General features: G+C 40.9%; 1 non-coding gene across 1 annotated transcript; it reads right to left on the bottom strand.

Annotated features, from left to right (window-relative positions):
- Positions 1–19,914: 19,914 nt before the first annotated feature.
- Positions 19,915–19,986, bottom strand: TRNAA-UGC. Its single transcript has one exon. It is a non-coding gene; the product is annotated as a tRNA-Ala (tRNA).
- Between the last annotated feature and the right edge of the window lie 1,055 nt (positions 19,987–21,041).

Raw genomic sequence — 21,041 nt, 5'->3', positions numbered from 1 at the left:
TTAAAACTATTTTCAAAATATTTTTCTGTCTTATTCAGCTTTTAAGTTGTTTGCATTTGAAAAGTCATTCAGGGCACCTACTCTGCCATCCCTCTGGACATTGACAGCTTCTAAAGAATGTTTTTTTCTTCACTTCCTTTAGCATGACTCTCTGATGTCCACAACTGGCTCCTATCACTGCAATTTATGTTCTCATAGCTTTGTGCACTTCCCCTTTCATAGCAGGTCCTTATAATATTTGTCTCTCTTTTCGAACAAACTGTCAGCTTCCTGAAGCTGCTCTGCATTGCTCCCTGTAATGGCCCCAAAGCTTCAATTGGATACATTCAAGGTAACTCTTTCTTTCTTGCTTCCTTTCTTCCTTCTTTCTTTCTTTCCCTACTCAATTCTCCTTTCTCAGCCATTTTTTCTTTATTCATTCCTTCAGTAAATATTTAATGAGAGCCAACTGACCTATTTAAACAAGCAGCTAAAATACAATGTCCTAAGAATTATAGTCCCCTTCATGGATCACGGCCTTGTTGTGGCGAAGCGGCTTACATAACTCAATGAAGCTATGAGCCATGTCGTGAAGATCCACATTACTTTGCCAACAAAGGTCCATATATTCAAAGCTATGGTTTTTCCAGTAGTCATGTATGAAGAAAGCTGAGTGCTGAAGAATTGATGCTTTTGAACTGTGGTGCTGGAGAAGACTCTTGAGAGTCCCTTGGACTGCAAGGAGATCCGACCAGACAATCCTAAAGGAAATCAGTCCTGAGTATTCATTGGAAGGATTGATGCTGAAGCTGAAGCTCCAATACCTTGGCCACCTGATGTGAAGAGCCTGGAAAGCCTGGTGTGCTGCAACCCGTGGGGTTTCAGAGTCGGACACGACTTAGTGACTGAACAACAACAAAGTGTTATGGTCTGAGAATTATAAGATGACATGGATGTGTGTGTGGGGTTATGCTTAAGCTAAACTTGAGAAATGTAGGGAGGACCCACAGAAGACTTTATAAATTTCTCACAGCAATTATCCACTCATTAATACTTTTTTTCTACCTCTCTCCCTTTCTCACTGTCTTCTCTCCCTTTATATTCTCCCTGGAATCATCTCCCAAAGAAACCACCTAGATCAAACACTTACCTCAGGCTTTGCTTTTAAAGAAAGCCAAATGAGTAAATGGATAGACCATTGTTCCAGTCTTTCCCCAGCTTTCACTCTACTGTGACTTTTTAGTCTCAGATTTTACTGTTACCTCCGTCATTTTCACCAAGTTTTTCAAAGTAAACTTCTGAGAGAGAAGCTTATTTTTCCAAAATCCTCTTTCCTAGACCAGACTCTTCCTCCAATCATCATAAGCCTATAGACTGGCTATTTCAGGGTAAGGCACATGTTCCCACCCCAGTTCAATCCATTGTGGTTGGCCGCATAGGGTACAGAGGACTGACCTCAGTAACATCTACTGGCAGAGAAATGAGGTGGCTGGCACCCATGGAATTCTCCAGGCCATAATATTGGAGTGGGTAGCCTTTCCCTTCTCCAAGGGATCTTCCCAACTCAGGGATCAAACCCAGGTCTCCCGCATTGCAGGCAGATTCTTTACCAGCTGAGCCACAAGGGAAGCCCAAGAATTCTGAAATGGGTAGCCTATCCTTTCTCCAGCAGATCTTCCAGACCCAGAAATGGAACCAGGGTCTCCTGCATTGTAGGTGGATTCTTTACCAACTGAGCTATCAGGGAAGCCCCAATAATATCTCAGTTCAGTTCAGTTCAGTCACTCAGTCATGTCTGACTCTTTGCGACCCTGTGGACTGCAGCACGCCAGGCCTCCCTGTCCATCACCAACTCCTGGAGCTTACTCAACTCATGTCCACTGAGTCGGTGATGCCATCCAACCATCTTATCCTCTGTCATCCCCTTCTTGCACCTTCAATCTTTCCCAGCATCAGGGTCTTCTCAAATGAGTCAGTTCTTCTTGTCAGGTGGCCAAAGTATTGGAGTTTCAGCTTCAGCATCAGTTCTTCTAATGAATATTCAGGACTGATCTTCTTTAGGATGGACCGGTTTGACCTCCTTGCAGTCCAAGGGACTCTCAACAGTCTTCTTCAGCACCACAGTTCAAAAGCGTCAATGCTTCAGTGCTCAGCTTTCTTTACTATCCAACTCTCACATCCATATGTGACTATTGGAAAAACCATAGCTTTGACTAGACAGACATTTGTTGGCAAATTTATGTCTCTGCTTTTTAATATGCTGTCTAGGTTGGTCATAACTTTTCTTCGGTGGAGCAAGTGTCTTTTAATTTCATAGCTGCAATTACCATCTGCAGTGGTTTTGGAGCCCCCCAAAATAAAGTCTGTCACTGTTTCCATTGTTTCCCCATCTATTTGTCATGAAGTCACAGGACCAGCTGCCATGATCTTAGTTTTCTAAATGTTGAGTTTTAAGCCAACTTTTTCACTCTCATCTTTGACTTCATCAAGAAACTCTTTAGTTCCTCTTCACTTTCTGCCATAAGGGTAGTGTCATCTGCATATCTGACGTTATTGATATTTCTCCCTGCCAATCTTCATTCCAGCTTGTGCTTCATCCAGCTTGGCATTTCACATGATGTACTTTGCATATAAGTTAAATAATCAGGGTGACAATATACAGCCTTGACGTACTCCTTTTCGTATTTGGAACCAGTCTGTCGTTCCATGTCCAGTTCTAACTGTTGCTTCTTGACCTGCATACAGATGTTTCAGGAGGCAGGTCAGGTGGTCTGGTATTCCCATCTCTTTAAGAATGTTCCACAGTTTGTTGTGATCCACACAGTCAAAGGCTTTGGCATAGTCAATAAAGCAGAAGTAGATGTTTTTCTGGAACTTTCTTGCTTTTTTGATGCTCCAGCGGATGTTGGCAATTTGACTTCTGGGTCCTCTGCCGTTTCTAAATCCAGTTTGAACATCTAGAAGTTCCTGTTTCACATACTGTTGAAGCCTGGCTTGGAGAATTTTGAGCACTTCTTTGCTAGTATGTGAAATGAATGCAACTGTGCAGTCATTTGAATATTCTTTGGCATTGCGTTTCTTTGGGATTGGAATGCAAACTGACTTTGTCCAGTTTTGTGGCCACTGTGTAGTTTTCCAAATTTGCTGGCATATTTACCAGCACTTTCACAGAGTGTAGCGCTTTCACAGCACCATAATATCTACTGGCAGAGAAATGAGGGTTGCAGGCAGTCTGAAAATTAGTATGAATTGAATTCTTTCAACAGTACTATACAGGAAGTAATATTGTTCCACTATCAGATGAGAAAACCGAAGTTCAAAGAGGTTAAGTGATCAGTTTAAGATTTCACACACATTAATGGTGGTGTCTGGGCTTACATCCCAAACTTTCTAACCCCAGCATTGTTTTTACTATACCACAATGTATCTATAGCCTGAATAGTCCAGCATCAGCAGATTAGATATAAAACCAATATGCCTCTTATAAGTTAATTGTAGTATGTGACAAAGTAAATTATTTCCTGAAACAAGCTCATGCCTGTCTTTTACCTTTTTCGTTTTGAGAGCATAAAAGTCAAAATATATAAGCACACAATTGCATCTTAGTAGTGGAAACAGAAAGTTTAGGGGCTAAGTGGTGGGCAGCGGATAGTTTGTCTTAGAAAATTCATAGGTAATTGGTGACATAGTTGGGATCTTAACAGGAGATATTATAGTCAGAGGGGCTATAAATCTAAAACCTGCCTCACTCAGAGTGGACATTTCATCACATCACTGTGAAAGCTGTAAGCAAAAAGCATGTCTGTAAGATTTCCCCCATGACCCAATATCTATTTTTGTGATGTGAAGCAATGGCTCTTCAAAAATACACAGAATGCCTGGCAGGGCATTTATTGTTTCAAGTGGAAAGGGAATGTATTGCCTCAATGTAATAGAAGACCCCGGTAGGGTAAATAAACTTCACATTTGTCTCTAGTCAGGATCAAATGAGGCCTCCCTGGTGGCTCAGAGAGTAAAGACTCCACTTGCAATGCAGGAGACCTGAGTTTGATCCCTGGGTCAAATAGCACCATCAGGATTCAGCTCTTCTATCTTTTAGCTCTGTCTTATTGGTAAAATTTTAGTCTCTATCAGATAGAAGCAGCCATTTCAGTCCCCACCCCCTTTCAGGTTTCAAGTCTATAGAATCAGAGCAAAAGTCTATTTGCTAGGAGCCTTAGCACAGATCTCAGTGAATACTGCTGCATTCTAGGTAATGGCTTGCCCATCCCTGAACCAATCATTGTGATGAAAGAAATTAGGTTGCCTGATTGGCTGCACCTGATTCCCTGGTTTGGCTACAGTGTTGGATTTACCTAAAACACTCCAATGAAGAGTGACAGGAGATGGAACCCCTAACAAAATCAAGATCCTTTTATCACAAGAAAAGAATAAACTCTTGATGGCCCCAATAGATAGGCTTTCCAGGTGGTGCTATTGGTAAAGAACCCTCCTGCCAATGTAGGAAACATAATAGATGTGGGTTTGATCTCTCGGTCGGGAAGATCCCCTGGAGGAGGGCATGGCAACCCACTCCAGAATTCTTGCCTGGAGAATCCCATGGACAGAGGAGTGAGGTGGGCTATAATTCATAGGGTTGCAAAGAGTCTGACACTACTGAAGTGACTTAGCATGCATGCACGACCCAAATATATGCATACGCATAGATACAACAAGCATCCCTTACATAACCTATGTTATCCTCACAAAGAAAGCTGTAGTTCTAATGCACTGGGATACAAACATGTTCAAAAACTTGTTGGATTTGAGCTGTTCTCCGATACTCAAACTAATTAATGGGCTGACAGATTCTGTAGGTAGAATTCTAAGGGTTCAAAAAACCAAGGGAAATCTGGCTTGCTTTTCTAATGCTGATCTGGCAAATTCCTATTCATTCCTCTATCCTAGTGTATTTGCTATCTTCTCTGTGAAGCATTCCCTCATTCTCTAATCAAGGTCCTTTCCTTTCATAATTATAGTGGTTATTGATAGTTCTGCAAAGAAGGTTGTTGCATAACGCTCTTGTTCACTCACCCAGTTGTGTCTGACTCTTTGCAACCCCATGGACTGCAGCATGCCAGGCCTCCCTGGAAGATTTTGTTCCAGGCCACCACAATAAAGTGAATATTGCAATAAAGTGAGTCACAGGAATTTTTCCTTCCCAATACATATAAACATTATCTTTACTATACTGTGTATAAGTGTTACGTAATACATTATGTCTAAAACATCAAGTGTATACCTTAATTAAAAATACTTTAGTGATAAAAAATGTTAACCACCATCTGAGCTTTCAGTGCGTCATAATAGTTTTGCTGGCAGAAGGCCATGATGCCAATGACTGCTGAGTGCTCAGGGTGGTGGTTACTAAAGGTTGGGGTAACTATGGCAATTTCTTGAACTAAGACAAATTAAAGTTTACTGTATCAATTGACTCTTCCTTTTACTGTAGCACTTCAAGGCCATTGTAGGGTTATTAATTGGCCTAATTTCATTATTACTGTGTCTCAGGGAATAGAGAGTCCCCAAAGGTGGAAAGAGACAAGGACTAGCAAGTCGATGAGCAGACAGCACACACACACAGCATTTGTCCATTAAGTTCACTGTCTTCTAAGGGCACATTTTGTAGCATCTCAAAACAGTGACAATGGTAACATTAAGAAGACTGGTTACAGATTATTATAAAAATATAATAAAATGAAAAGTTGGAAATATTGTGAGAATTATCAAAATAAGACAGAGACACTCGGTAAGCAAATGCTGTTGGAAAAATGATGCCAATAGGCTTACTCAATGCAGGGTTGACACAAACCCTCAATTTGTAAACAAAACAAAACAAAAAACCATGGTGTCTGTGAAGAGGAATAAAATGAGATGTGCCTGTACACATTCTTGTTAAGAAATCATGGAATATTATCCAGAGTAGATCACATATTAAGCCACAGAATAAGTCTAAACAAACCTAAGAGGAACAAAATTACACCAATTATCTTTTTTGAGAATAATTGAATGAAGCCAAAAATTAATAACAGTAAGAAAATAAAAGAAGTCATTAGCATGTGGAAACTACACAACAGATTCTTGAACGAACATTGGGTCAAAGAGAAAAAAAATGTAAAAGGGAATTTAAGAAATATCTCAAGACAAATAAAAATGAAAGCACAACATTCCACATCTTATGGGATCCAGGGGAAAAAAGTATTAAGAGGGAAGTTTATAGTTGATAGAGATGAACACTTATAGTTAAAAACAAGAAAGATCTCAAATAAACAACCTAATTTTACACCTCAAGAAAGCAGAAAAAGAGAAACAAATTAGGCCCCCAAATAGTAGAAGAAATGAAATACTAAAGATTAGAGCAGAAGTAAGTGAAATAGATAACAGGAAAACAATTTTAAAATCAACAATACTAACAGTTGGTTTCTTGAAAAGATAAAGAAAATCCACAAATCATTAGTTTTCCATACGTATGGCTGTTCTTTGTCTTATTGACCTCTGTCTGGTCACACTTGCCCAGGATAGGACCCCAACAAAGTCTTCACATGAGTTTACTAAGCAAATTGAATGAGACACAACACCCAGGATAGCCCTGACATGTTGTTAAGTATCCAACATGCTAAATGCATTGAACACAAATTTCCCTGGAACAAAAAGCTCTGCATGTTTATTGGTGGAAATATAATTATGTTTATTTTATTTAACATGCAATGATGAAATAGATACATCAGTAGTCAAACCTCAGACATCTTGTTTACCTAAAGTTGTCTATCTCCACAGTCCCGGAGAACGGTTCTGAGAGATTCTCCTTAGAGAAGAGTATAGGCTGCTGCACATACTTTATTTTGATTTATTTCACCTTCAAAGATTCATTTGTGGCTGATTTCTCACTTCAGTAAGGTTGTCAATGAGCGTGTACAGGATCATACGGAGCCCAGGAATTTCAACCTGAAGTCACACATACAGCAAAATGCTTAAAAACACAGTCATTGTCATCACACACCCAAGCTATGTACTGATATTTCAACACATTAATGAATGCCCACAGTGTTCATTCCTTTAGGATTGTTTCTTGTCATCCTTGAGCTCCAATTTGTTTATGCGTAAAAGAAACGAAAAGAATCAAGAGACACGTGTACCCCAATGTTCATCGCAGCACTGTTTATAATAGCCAGGACATGGAAGCAACCTAGATGTCCATCAGCAGATGAATGGATAAGAAAGCTATGGTACATATACACAATGGAGTATTACTCAGCCATTAAAAAGAATACATTTGAATCAGTTCTAATGAGGTGGATGAAACTGGAGCCTATTATACAGAGTGAAGTAAGCCAGAAAGAAAAACACCAATACAGTATACTAACGCATATATATGGAATTTAGAAAGATGGAAACAATAACCCTGTGTACGAGACAGCAAAAGAGACACTGATGTATAGAACAGTCTTATGGACTTTGTGGGAGAGGGAGAGGGTGGGAAGATTTGGGAGAATGGCATTGAAACATGTAAAATATCATGTATGAAATGAGTTGCCAGTCCAGGTTCGATGCACGATACTGGATGCTTGGGGCTGGTGCACTGGGACGACCCAGAGGGATGGTATGGGGAGGGAGGAGGGAGGAGGGTTCAGGATGGGGAACACATGTATACCTGTGGTGGATTCATTTTGATATTTGGCAAAACTAATACAATTATGTAAAGTTTAAAAAATAAAATTAAATTAAAAAAAAGAAGAATCATACCTAAGTTATGGGAAATTTAAGGAAAAGAGCATTAAGCTATGACAAAACTAGATAGCATATTAAAAATCAGAGACATCACTTTGCCAACACAGGTACATATAGTCAAACTACTGGTTTTTCCAGTAGTCATGTATGGATGTGAGATTTGGACCATAATGAAAGCTGAGCGCCAAAGAATTGATGCTTTTGAACTGTGGTGTTGGAGAAGACTCTTGAGACTCCCTTGGACTGGAAGGAGGTAAAACCAGCTAATCTTAAAGGAAATCAATTCTGAATATTCATTGGAATGACTGATGCTAAAGCTGAAGCTCCAACACTTTGGCCACCTGATGCAAACAGCTGACTCATTGGAAAAGACCCCGATGCTGAGAAAGATTGAGAGCAAGAGGAAAAGTGGGCAACAAAGGATTAAGTAGTTGGATGGCATCACTGATTCAATGGACATGAATTTGAGCAAACTCCGAGAGATGATAAAGGACAGGAAAGCCAGGCATGCTGCAGTCCATGGGGTCACAAAGAATCAGACATGACTTAGCAACTGAACAACAAAGAAACCTCTAATCTGGACTTAATAAAAGTCACCAAGCTAGGAACACACATATGGTGGCATGCTCATTTGTGTCTGACTCAGTGACCCTATGGACTGTAGCCCACCAGGCTCCTGGATTCTCCAGGCAATAATACTAGAGTGGTTTGCCGTTTCCTCCTCCAGGGTGTCTTACCGACCCAGGGATCTAACCTGTGTGTCTTATGTCTCCTGCATTAGCAGGCAGGTTCTTTACCACTTGGGAAGCTAGGAATGCACAAAGTAAGAAAGAAAGAAAGAAAAAAAAAATTAAGGAAGATTACCAAGTGAAATTGTCTTAGGTTAAACAGATAATTTGATGTATATCTCCTTTGCTAGGTTTTTTCTTCCCTTTGTCATGTTTAACATAAAAAACCAAGCACCTGATCCTGGTACACACATTTGTCCACCATTTGGCTTGGTGGCCCCACTTGCCTCATCTCTTACAATAGCTAACTACTTTTTTTAACAGTGAAAATATTGACATGGTTACATCATGATTTGGTCATGTCATTCCATCTCCCTGGAACTCCTTCCTGCTCCTCTTTGCTAGATGAGAAATTCCTCCTCATTGCCCAAGTCTCAGCTCAGCCTCCATCTTCTCCACCTTCTCCAACATGAGTTCCAAGACCCTGCTCTATGCTCCTAGAGCACATTGGATAGGATTCTGGCAAAATGCTCTCAATTTTGTGCATACCTACATCTGCTTCCCAGGTGATAAAGAACCCACCTGTCAATGCAGGAGACTTAAGAGACACAGGTTTGAACCCTGGGTCAGAAGGATCCCCTGGAGAAAGGAAGTGGCAGCCCACACCGGTATTCTTGCCTGGAGAATCCTATGGACAGTGAGGCCTGGTGATCTGTAGTCCATAGGGTCACAGAGAGTCAGACATGATTGAAGCAACTTAACATTTACAAATGTATGTATTACTTCTCAAACTGGATTATAAGATCTTCCACAGAGGTGCCCAGGGCTGCTTCTTTTCACATCCCTGGAGATATAGCATACGTGCTGGTGATAATTGGAACAAAGGAGCCTCGGTGACATTGGCTGCTTGAGCTTTTGCAAAGGCAAGTTTGGTCTGGCTACTTGATTTTAGTCGAACCCCAGGTTTCACCCAGGGCTTTCCTGGTGGCTCATATGGTAAAGAGTCTGCTTGCAATTCAGGAGACTGGGTCGCTAAGATTCCCTGCAGAAGGGCATGGCTACTTCCTCCAGTATTCTTGCTTGGAGAATTCCATGGACAGAGGAGCCTGGTGGGCTACAGTCAAGGAGGTTGCAAAGAGTTAGACATAACTGAGCCACAAACACTTTTACTTTCTGGGTTTTACTCAGGCTTGAGTGATGCTGCAGAGCTTGCTGGCCACTTTTTGGGCAGACCTTGAATGCAGTTATCCCCACAAGAGAGAACAAGCTCTGGGAACAGAGTCACACTGAAGCAGCTGAGCAGGAAACTACCATGGTAAAGTATTTATTCGCTTGGAGAAAGCTTGTGGCCAATATTTCCCGTGGCCAGGTTGGAGAGCCTCTTTGGGACCTTGAGCTGAGAGCTGGCAGCTTGCTTGGAAGCCAGTAAAGGAAAATGTCATTAATTAATGACATCCTCTTTCCACCCTCGGAAGCGTGGCATTTGGAATCAGACTGACGGGAATTTTAATTTTCATTTCAATCTTCACCTATGTGACCTTGAAAAAATTACTTAACTTTTCTAAACCTCCATGTTATCTTCATCTGTGAAACAGGAATAACTGTATTTTCCCAAGAGGGTATGTTGTGAGGAATCTGGACAGACTACAGTATAGAGTATATAGCATCTATACTTTTGAATATTTAGAATATGGTTTCTGGAGGAGCTTGGCTCACAGGACCCTTGACTCAACAGCAACAGTTGTTACTGAGATAAACCAGCTTATGACTAGTTACTTGAATCAGGCAGGGCATCTTCTGTGCTGAAATCACAGATTCCATGTAACTAACTCCCTCTTTTCAATACTCTATCACTTTCCAAAACATGAATGCATTGCCATATTAATACTTCTCAAGATAGCCGTGTCATTACATGTCTGTGTAAGGTGTTCAGTCACATCTGACTCTTTGTGACCCCATGGCCTCTAACCCACCAGGCTCCTCTGTCCATGGAATTCTCCAGGCAAGAATGCTACAGTGGATTGGCAGTTGCCTCTCCAGGGGATCTTCCCAACGCAGGGATCAAACCTGTGTCTCCCATACTGCAGAGAGACCCTTTACCATCCGTCATTACATGGGGTCTCCTTGAAGTTGGTAGACCCCAAAATTATGAGCCCTAAATTCAAGCAGGTTATTTCTGGGTTCTTGGCAAATGGCTAACCTCATGCAACAATGAAATTCTATAACTTCCCACTTGATGATGATACTTCTTGACTCTCTATCCTTGACAATAATACTCACTTTTCCTATATTGTCTTCCAGATTTCTTAACATGGTTTATAAAGCCATCTACCTTCCCATCCTTAGGACTTTGTATAATTGTTTCCTCTGCCTGGAGCTTTACCATTTGCTCATCTCAACTCTCATCCTTCAGGTCATGAGTTATCTGCCATTATGACCACCCCATGGAGGCTTCACCAACCCTCAGTAGGTATAGGACTCAGGGAACTCAGTTTTTTCTATCACTTATCATGCTTTATATTACTTTTGGATTAAATCCCCAAAGATGGTTTAATCCGAGCCACTCCCCTTGTGCTCCAGGCAGCAACACTAATAAAGGGGAAAAAAATACAATTTAATTGACCTAGCCATATTCACACCCTCATAAAGCAGATATTCTTGATTTTCTATTAATTTTCTTGGAGCTCTTTTACCTCTCATGAAAATTAGGATGATAACACCTTCCAGAGATAATTTCTTTGGCTCGTTGAGAACAAAAGATAACCCCGCAAAAAGAGAGAATCCCTGCACCCGTGTTCTGTTTCTATACCATTCCAACCAGGTAGGTTGTCTAACATTCAAGTCTCTTGATTCTTTTGTAAAACACAGAGAGAAATCTTCCCTCCCTATTTCATGGGTTTATTAAATGGATCCAAAGAGAACAAATAGTATTAGAACATGGTGTGCAGAATGTTGATGTAAATGTGAATAGTGCCTGTAACTAATACACCTTGTCTCGGGGAAAGGAGAAAACTGAGTCCTAATAGCGGATTTTCTAATAAAGTTCAGATTACCAGGGAAGATTGGGAAGTGAGACATGGGTATTTTAGTGAATATATTTATAAATTACCTGGCTAGAGATGCAGTTTGGGTGGGGAGGATGTGGGGGAGGCATTCTGAGAAGCTGATTTTGTCTCAGATCTCAGGTCTAAAGGCTCTGGGATGGGATGGGAAGGAAGGTACAGAGACTGTTCTCCCCACGCCGGCCTTTGCCTCATTTTTGTAGCTATTTTATTCAGAGTTTAAATTTACAGACTTTAGGTGAATAATAAGCATTATTTTTGTTCTTTTTTGAAAGTCATAAATGCTCATCAAGCAGAAATTTTCAGTGTGAGGCCATTTTCTTGGCATCAAATCGCAGTTTAATGGCAGATCTAGGGTAGGGCTGTGCTGATTCTGTGGCAAAGAGATTTGTGCTGTGTTTTCTAAGAGAATGTAGCACAGGAGGCTCATGCCTTTCGCCAGGTTGTGGAACAGGCCCTTGCTGATCAGTTCACTCACCCACATGTTTTCAGCTGGATGTATTCATTTCAATCTAGTCAATACCTACAACCACTGAGTCCTTGACATGTTGGCTTAATCTATCCCTTGGGGGAAAAAATGACTTTAGTGAACTATATCTGAGGTCCTTTAGGCACCAGCCCTGAACCTTTGTTTTCTAATCTGCATAAATTTGTATAAAGACATCAACAATGCCTCTGTTAAAGTCCCAGTCCAACCTAAGTGTGTCATTAACTTTGGTTTCTTTTCTATTTGCTTCTAGATCCATGCTGTCTTTTCCTGATATGCTACCACCCGTCCACCCTCCCTTGGCTACCCTCTGAGGTGATGGTAACAGATCCACCTGTGAGGAGCTGAGATGCTTATCTTTTAACTCCCAACCCTCATTGGGTGGGGGTGCCCCTGTGGTGTGCTCTGCAGGTGGGCTCAGTGAGCACCCATCTGGAGACAGCCTCAGGTGAACTAGCAGAGAAATGCAGATGCTTGAAGAAGGATGCTGTCAGCCTTCAAAAGAACCTGTCCACTTGGGCTGTAGGTGAGCTGGGTGTGGGCCAGGGAGTGTGGGTGAGATATTGGCAGTTTGTGTCTGCTGCAATGTGTATCCCAGGCTGAGAAGGATCAGGAGATATGAACAAGAAGCAATGGGTACAGAATGGAGAACACAAGGCATGATGCTAGGAGGCAAGAGGGCAGTAGGCACAGAGAAAATATGAGTTAGACTAGAAGACCTAAGCAGTTAGCACAGATCTACAAATTTCCCTGCCAAGGTGACTGGAGCCCCTAGGGGCCCACATACAGAATCCATCTGCCATGCCAGTGTGGTGAGATCAAAAACTACTTTTCATGATACCTGTGAGATTCTGTCCTTTCTGTCAACTCATGTGTGTCCTTAAACTATCCCATCTCTTCTTCCTTAAACCCACTTGAGTGCATCTTTGTTTCTTGCCAGCCAAAGAGCCCCAACTAAATCACTCCTTAAATCTGTAACCTGACCTCAGCTAATCCAGAGCTTCGGGCTTCATCATAAATGCTGGTTGGTGTTCTGCCAGGCAGCATGGTCAGGACATGAAGAAGGCAGACTGTGGAGTCAGACCACTTGGGTTTAATTTCCAGCTCACCTACTTTTTACTGTGTGACTTCAGCAAGTTACCTTAACTTCCTTGTGCCTCAATTTTCTTATCTTTAAAGTGGGGATAATGATACCTACCTTACTGCAATGGGGCTTCCCAGGTGATACGAGTGGTAAAGAACCTGCCTGTTAATGCAGGAGACATATGAGACATGGGTTCAATCTGTGCGTCGGCAAGATCCCCTGGAGCAGGAAATAGCAACTCATTCTAGTCTTCTTACCAGTTCAGTTCAGTTCAGTTCAGTCGTTCAGTTGTGTCCGACTCTTTGCGACCCCATGAACTGCAGCATGCCAGGTCTCCCTGTCCATCACCAACTCCCAGAGTCCACCCAAACCCATGTCGATAGAGTCAGTGATGCCATCCAGCCATCTCATCCTCTGTCATCCCCTTCTCCTCCTGCCCTCAATCTTTCCCAGCATCAGGGTCTTTTCAAATGAGTCAGCTCTTCACATCAGGTGGCCAAAGTATTGGAGTTTCAGCTTCAATATTAGTCCTTCCAATGAACACCCAGGACTGATCTCCTTGAGGATGGACTAGTTGGATCTCCTTGCAGTCCAAGGGACTCTCAAGAATCTCCTCCAATACCACAGTTCAAAAGCATCGATTCTTCAGCACTCAGCTTTCTTTATAGTCCAACTCTCACATCCATACATGACCACTGGAAAAACCATAGCCTTGACTAGATGGACCTTTGTTGGCAAAGTAATGTCTCTGCTTTTTAATATGCTATCTAGGTTGGTTAGAGTCGGACACGACTGAAGCGACTTAGCAGCAGCAGCAGCAGGTTGGTTATAACTTTCCTTCCAAGGAGTAAACGTCTTTTAATTTCATGGCTGCAATCACCATCTGTATTGTGGAGCCCAGAAAAATAAAGTCAGCTTACTGTTTCCACTGTTTCCCCATCTATTTGCCATGAAGTGATCGGTCTGGACGCCATGATCTTAGTTTTCTGAATGTTGAGCTTTAAGCCAACTTTTTCACTCTCCTTTTTCACTTTCCTCAAGAGGCTTTTTAGTTCCTCTTCACTTTCTGCCATAAGGGTGGTGTCATTTGCATATCTGAGGTTATTGATATTTCTCCCAGCAATCTTGATTCCAGCTTGTGCTTCCTCCAGCCCAGCATTTCTCATAATGTGCTCTGAATATAGGTTAAATAAAGGAAATCCCATAAACAGAGGAGCCTGGTGGTCTACAGTCCATAGGGTCACAAAGGGTTGGACATGACTTAGCAAGCACATGCATTGTTACTCTAATTTTTTTGAATATCTCAATGGATAGGAGGGAAAACATGAAGACCAAGGTCCGCTCTTGAAAGTTGGTGTTTTTCCAAGATTGAATGCCTCAAACATAATCTAGGAATGCCTCACTGTAGCAAGGGACCAAGTTGATACTCTTAGAGTCTCTTGGCAGAGACTTCTGTTATTCCCAGATCTTTGGGGCTTCTTTGCACATAAATGAGGGTGGGCAAGCTGGGATAATCTCATTCTCTGCTTCAGGACACCTTGTGTTTATGTAGCTGGGAGTTTCACTAAGTCTCTGCACAGGAAGATGTTAGAGGTAGCTTCGAGTCTGCTCAGTAGGAACCCCCAGCAGTTCCTCCATGGAGCAGGGATACTGCTGAGGTTGACTCCCCTGGCAAGTGAGAACTGGCTGGCATTCTGTCACCAAGTCCAGGGACATCTTATTAAACTATTAGACTTTTATAGCTTCTGTTTACATCTTTCACTATCCATTAAATTCTTAAAGGACAGAAAAAGTGTGATTAAGGCTGGAACTCTGTCTTGTCCCATGGTTTCTTCCCTGAGACTGTGAAGCTCCTTAGAGCTGAGACAGGTCCTGGCTCCTCTGTTGGCCCCACTGGTCTATGGTCCCTGAAAACTGGAACAGAACTGAGCCGAGAAAATACATGATGGCCAAAAAACATTTGATGCACATAGACACAGATGAAATAATACTATCAAAATCCTCCTCCAGGGGCATTCACATAATACTGCTCCCACCCTCCCCACCTATAACACTCTTTCAACATTGCTGCCTATTAAAACTATTAATCCTTTAGATCTCAGCAAATATATTACCTCTCAAAGGAGTGATCCCAGGTTGGCCAATTAGCCAAGCCCCCTTGTTATACTTTGATGTCAAACTCTACAGCCTATCAAGACGGTTATTCAATTGATAGGAATACAATGGTTAGTCAACTGCACAATTATATATTTAATGTCTGATTATATTTTATATTATGCTCCCCTTCCCCCCCATTATAACCTTCATTATACCTAGAAACACATCAACTTCAGGCACCATGGCATATTAGGTGTCTAGCAGAGTGACTGGAACACAGAAAAATCACAAAACAACATTTTCTTAGTCAATGAAAAAATGAACAAATATAAAGATGGCACACAAAAAATATGTTTACTGCAACCCTGAGTCCTAAAATGATTAAAAAGCCAGTAGTTGGCTTTTATAGATCCAAGCTTGGCCAAAAACCAGCTGAAGGAGAAGTGGTTTAGGAAATATATAAAAGCTTTCTAATCATCTTTGTTATGGGAGTCCTTTTAGCCAGACAATTATGTTCTCTTGCTCTCCTTTCAGTAAGCAGGTTTTGGAAGGGAGGTTCATTTCCATGATGTTTGCCAATTTTATAGATGCTTTTTTTTTTTTTTTTTCCCTTGAGCTGATGAGTGAACGGTTATTAAAAAAAAAGAAAAAGAAAGAAAAAAAACAAGTGGTTCAAATGGAGAGAGTTTTAGCCCACTGAAGCATTAGTTTAGTGTGGTACTTTTTTTCTTTTCTTAATTGCTTTGAGAAAAATAGAAACCTTTAATGATTGGAGTGATGTGCCCTTCAGGGTTGTATGGGTACCAATCTTTGTAAAGCTACGTGCAAATATCTTTGAGATGGAATTTAAACTCATCATTGTTTCTTTTATTTTTATGATTATTTTTAATGTAGCATGAACCAAATTGCTTGTTTCTACCACCACACATGTTATTTTGAAACACTGTCCATATTCAGCACAAATCCTATATATTAACTGAAATGTTCATATAACCCATCAATGGGAGGGTCACTGATTACTCTGTAAAGAGAAGTTCAAATACCAAATGGTTATCTTTAAAGAATAGAAAGGGCATTTCCACTCACACATTGGGTATTTCATAGAAACTACCTAACCCAAACATATAGATTTTTCTTTTTTCTATTTTATTCATGTTATTCTGAGGAACTCAGATTCATTGATTTTTACTAACCTATGCCAGTGTTTTCCAAACAGTGCTTTATCTAAATGAATGTCTTATCTCCTGTTTTGACAGTCTTCATGGTAAAGCAGAAGACTGAGTGAAAACCATTCCTTCCTTCATTTATTCACCTGTTCCTTCATCCATCTATTTGTTCAAATATTTGTTCATAGAGTGAACTTTATTTGAAATCTACCACCTGTCAGAAATGGCGCCAGGCTCAGTGTCGTGATACCATGATTCAAATTACCCTTCATTCCACCTGTATGACCCTGCTAGAGGCTGTCCTCACACAATCTGCAGATACATGGTCCTTGTAGTGTTGGTAATTACCTCAATGCATCTCTCCTTTTCTCACCAAAGCCTTACCTCTTGGGTGCAGAGATGAATCAACTGGATCATCTGATGTTGGGTAGAAAAGGCAGGTGTGTCAATGGTTACAACTCAATGTGGTATGTGTGAAGATAGGGCTGAGAGTAGGTGTGTGTGAGAGCACAGATAAAGGGTGAATCCACCATGCTGAGGATGTAGGGATGGAAAAGGAAGATGACCTCTGAGTTGAGTGTTGTCAGACACGTAGAACTGAGTGTAGCGAAGGGAAAAGGAAGGGAACTTAAGAGAGGGAGCCAGATATATCTGGATTTCCACAAGCTCTTTGACAGCAAGTTTCATAGTCAATGGAACTGCTTCTAGAATTGGAAACTGACATATTTTTCTTTAGTCTAATAAAGGGGGAGCCTTAGAGAGACTCAGCATGGCCCTCCTGCCTCTTTTTTCCACCCCAGGTTCCTCCTCTCACCTTCTACGTGGTCTCCCCTCCTCAGCTGCTTTGTCCAAGTGGAAACTCACTCACTGCTGCTGGTGCCCAGAGCACACATTCCATGCCCATGTCTTTTCAACCAGCGCAATCCCGGGCTGAGTCCCCTGCCAGTCATCTACTGATCTTGGCCAGCTGTGCAGACTCAGCGCCTCTGGTGGAAGGTGACGGTGAGCCTTCTACAAACAGGAAGCACCCGGCTAATTCTGCTGATGATGCAAAATAGGAAAGGAAGATAGGCAGTCACCGTTTTTCAAACTGACAGCTGGAAATAATAAAAACAGACATGAGGCCAAATGTTCACTGGGGCAGAGCATCTTGATGAGAAAGTTGAAACTGAATCAACTTAATGAGGAGAGGAGGTGGCTTTGGGTATATTGCCTATCAGAATGCTGGGCATAGGCAGATAAAACCCCCAAACAATGACTTAATAGACATTAAGGAAGGAGATAAGGCCTCCAGGAAGCCTCCTGTGCTTCCTATCTACATATAACCTCACTTTATCAACACCAATGCACTTATAAGCCAAAATCTGAAATTCTGAAGCAGAAATTGCCTTTTCAGACAGAGTAATACCACAGGACCCAATTAACTGGGGACAGATAGAAAGTGGGAGATAAAATATTGTATAATGAGATCAGCTGGGGGATGTAAATGAAATCCCACAGTCTTGTAATATGATAGAAAAAATATTTATACAAATCATTATATTTATATGTAGAGCATCAAAGAGTTGCCCAAATCCAGTGCCCATGTGAAATCACCCTCTGGGCAATGGAGAATTCCAGGTATAGTTAGATTCTGGTCCAGAGATGCTCCATTTAGGAAAACCCGAACTGAATGAATCATCTATTATGAATCTGTGGTTGCACTCAGTTTCCAGAAAAACATAGACCTGGATTCTCAGAAATGTATTCCTCTACTGCTTCAGGCTTTCATTTCGCATGATGTTACAGAAAGAGGTAACAAAAGGGAAAGGAAAACCTCAGTCATTTTCACAAACCTACAATTTACCAGATAATTTTTTTTTTCACATACCTTCTTTAATTTACTTCACATTCATGCAAGAAACAGAACATAGTTCTTCATTTTGCAAATTTGAAGGCTGTGTGTGTGCTTAGTCACTCAGTCATGTTTTCCAGCAAAAATATTGGAAGGGGTCACCAGTCCCCACCCCCACCTCTGGGGGAATCTTCCTGACCCAGGGATCAAACCCACAATTCCAGGATCTTCTGCATTATAGGTACATTCTTTACCCACTTGAGCCATTGGGAACTCAAGGATGGTAGATGCTAACTGACCTACTTAAGGCTGAAGAGTAGAAGAGCAGGATCTGGGCCACCATCTCAGAAATGCTAGAAGCAAAGTGAATGACTCTGTTCTATACAGGATGAATCACAAGTTGTTCTAAGTACTACCTGGGTACATCTGTGTTTTTAACATCTAGGTCCTAGTAAACCCTGGTCCCCTCATCTTTATAATCCCACCCGTCATGCTGCTGCTGACTAGTGATCAGTCATGTCAAACTCTGCAACCCCATGGACTGTAGCCCACCAGCCTCCTCTGACCTCCAATCCAGACAAGCTGAAATAAGGTGCTTGCAGTTCAAGGTGCTTACCTGTCCCATCTCTTATCTTCAAGATTTGTGACTCAAAGGAGAACTTTCCATTCACAGTGAAGCTTTTGGAATAGAAGGAGAGGTGGAATTTATGCCATTGTTTGTGACTCTTTCTCTTTGATATTATTTAATAACCAGATAGTCTCAGAAACAGAATCAAGCCAATGAATACACAAGGACACAGCTATCTAACTTTCAGTTAAATCACTTATTTTCTGTGGTATGTTGGTCTCTTGTTTGGGATTTCAGGTTCATATTAAGAAAGCTCCCATGTATGATCTCCATCACCTAGTGGCAGTCACGAGCTACTATAAGAGCTACCAAAATCCAGCACAAATGCTGTTTCTTGTTTGGCTCCCACAGCAGTTTTTCTTTCTTTTTTTGATGATCAAAAACTATTTTTCTTCCAGTTTATTGTGATAACTGACTACAGCACTGTATAAGTTTAAGGTGTACAGCACAATGGTTTGACATGCATACATCATAAAATGATGATCACAATAAGTGAATATCCATCATCTTATATAGATATTGTTGTTTAGTTGCTCAGTCATGTCTGACTCTGAAACCCCATGAAATGCAGTACGCTAGGCTTCCCTGTCCAACACCAACTCCCGGAGTCTACTCAAACTCATGTCCATTGATTCGGTGATGCCATTCAATCAGCTCATCCTCTGTTGTCCCCTTCTCCTCCTGCCTTCAATCATTCCTAGCATTAGGGTCTTTTCAAATGAGCCACTTGTTCACATCACGTGACCAAGGTATTGAAGCTTCTGCTTCACCATCAGTCCTTCCAATGAATATCCAGGGTTGATTTCCTTTAGGATGGACTGGTTGGATCTCCTTGCAGTCCAAGGTACTCTCAAGAGTCTTCTCTAGCACTGCAATTAGAAAGCATCAGTTGTTTGATGTTTAGCCTTCTTTATAGACATTAAATAAATAGAAAAAAACAAGTATTTTTTTCTTGGATTTACTCTCTTAACCTCATATATAACATAAAGCAGTGTTAATTATATTTATCTTGATGTAATTTTTTAAAATTCAAATCTATACGTGCACTAGCTATATTCTCCAAGAATTAAACAAGAAGGAAGTGGAGATGCTGGGGATTGAACCCAGGACCTCATACATGCAAAGCATGCGCTCTACCACTGAGCTACATCCCCATGTTCATGCAATGCTTTTAAATACGTTTTGCCAGTGTTTAATCAAAGAAACTTGCCTGAACCAAACTATTTTACGTTAGTAAAAAAAATCAGTATTATGTCATGTGGATGTAATTTTGATAACGGAAATTGAAGAATATCACAGTTAGTAGCTCAACTCTGGCTTTAAAAGAGACTTAATATTTTATCTTCCATAGAGGCAGTAAATCCACAATTTACAAATTATTTTCACAGGAAAAGTGACAGCAGATTATATGGAAGAAAGCAGACAAAGGCATAATGATCCAGGAATCCATTCCTTTATGAGGATCCAATTAAATTATATATTATTTAAATGTGTGATTATAAAAGTTATATAAGCTCATTATCAATACTTTTAAATATATATTTATACTATCAGAGATAACTTTTCCATGCAGGGTTACTGTTTCCCAGTTTTTCTTATAGAGTTAATTGGATATACAGCTTTGTATTCTGATTTATTCCCAGTTACCTTATATAATCAACATTTCCCCCACATTCTTCAAAAACGCACAGCAGCAGTTTGTATGTACTGGCTCCAAATCTTTCAGTTAGCACAATTCAGTTCCTGGCCACCAAAGCTTTAGGTACATTCACAGCAAAGACCAGTTCTCCTCTTTGAATCTTTTGTCTCTGTGTTTACATGTTTATGGCTTATTTATTTCATTTACACTTAAGGCCTAATATCAGTTTCCCATCTTTTACTGTAGATGATACTCAAGAAGTATGCTTGGATTTGTATTACTTCCCGCCTCTAGGATGAGCTCTCTTTAGCCGCTAAGACCCAGCCTGGTCCACCTCAGCCTTCGTGAGACAGTGCGTTAGTTCCAAAAGGGCCTATCACAGTAACCCTGGTTTTATAATCCCTTGCTTACGTGTTTATCTCTTGCACTATGCTGTGGACTGTACCCCAACTGAAGAGGGAACTTTGTTTATCTTCACTCCTGACTCTTTGTCCTTTAATCTCTACACTTCATACCCAGTTCACAGGTGCTCAATAAGTGTTAACCATGTAAATGAACAAAGATGTAAAC

Source organism: Bubalus bubalis, chromosome 7 (assembly GCF_019923935.1).
Source record: "Bubalus bubalis isolate 160015118507 breed Murrah chromosome 7, NDDB_SH_1, whole genome shotgun sequence".
In the NCBI taxonomy this organism is placed as follows: Eukaryota; Metazoa; Chordata; class Mammalia; order Artiodactyla; family Bovidae; genus Bubalus; species Bubalus bubalis.
This window is presented reverse-complemented; position numbering and strand designations above follow the sequence as displayed.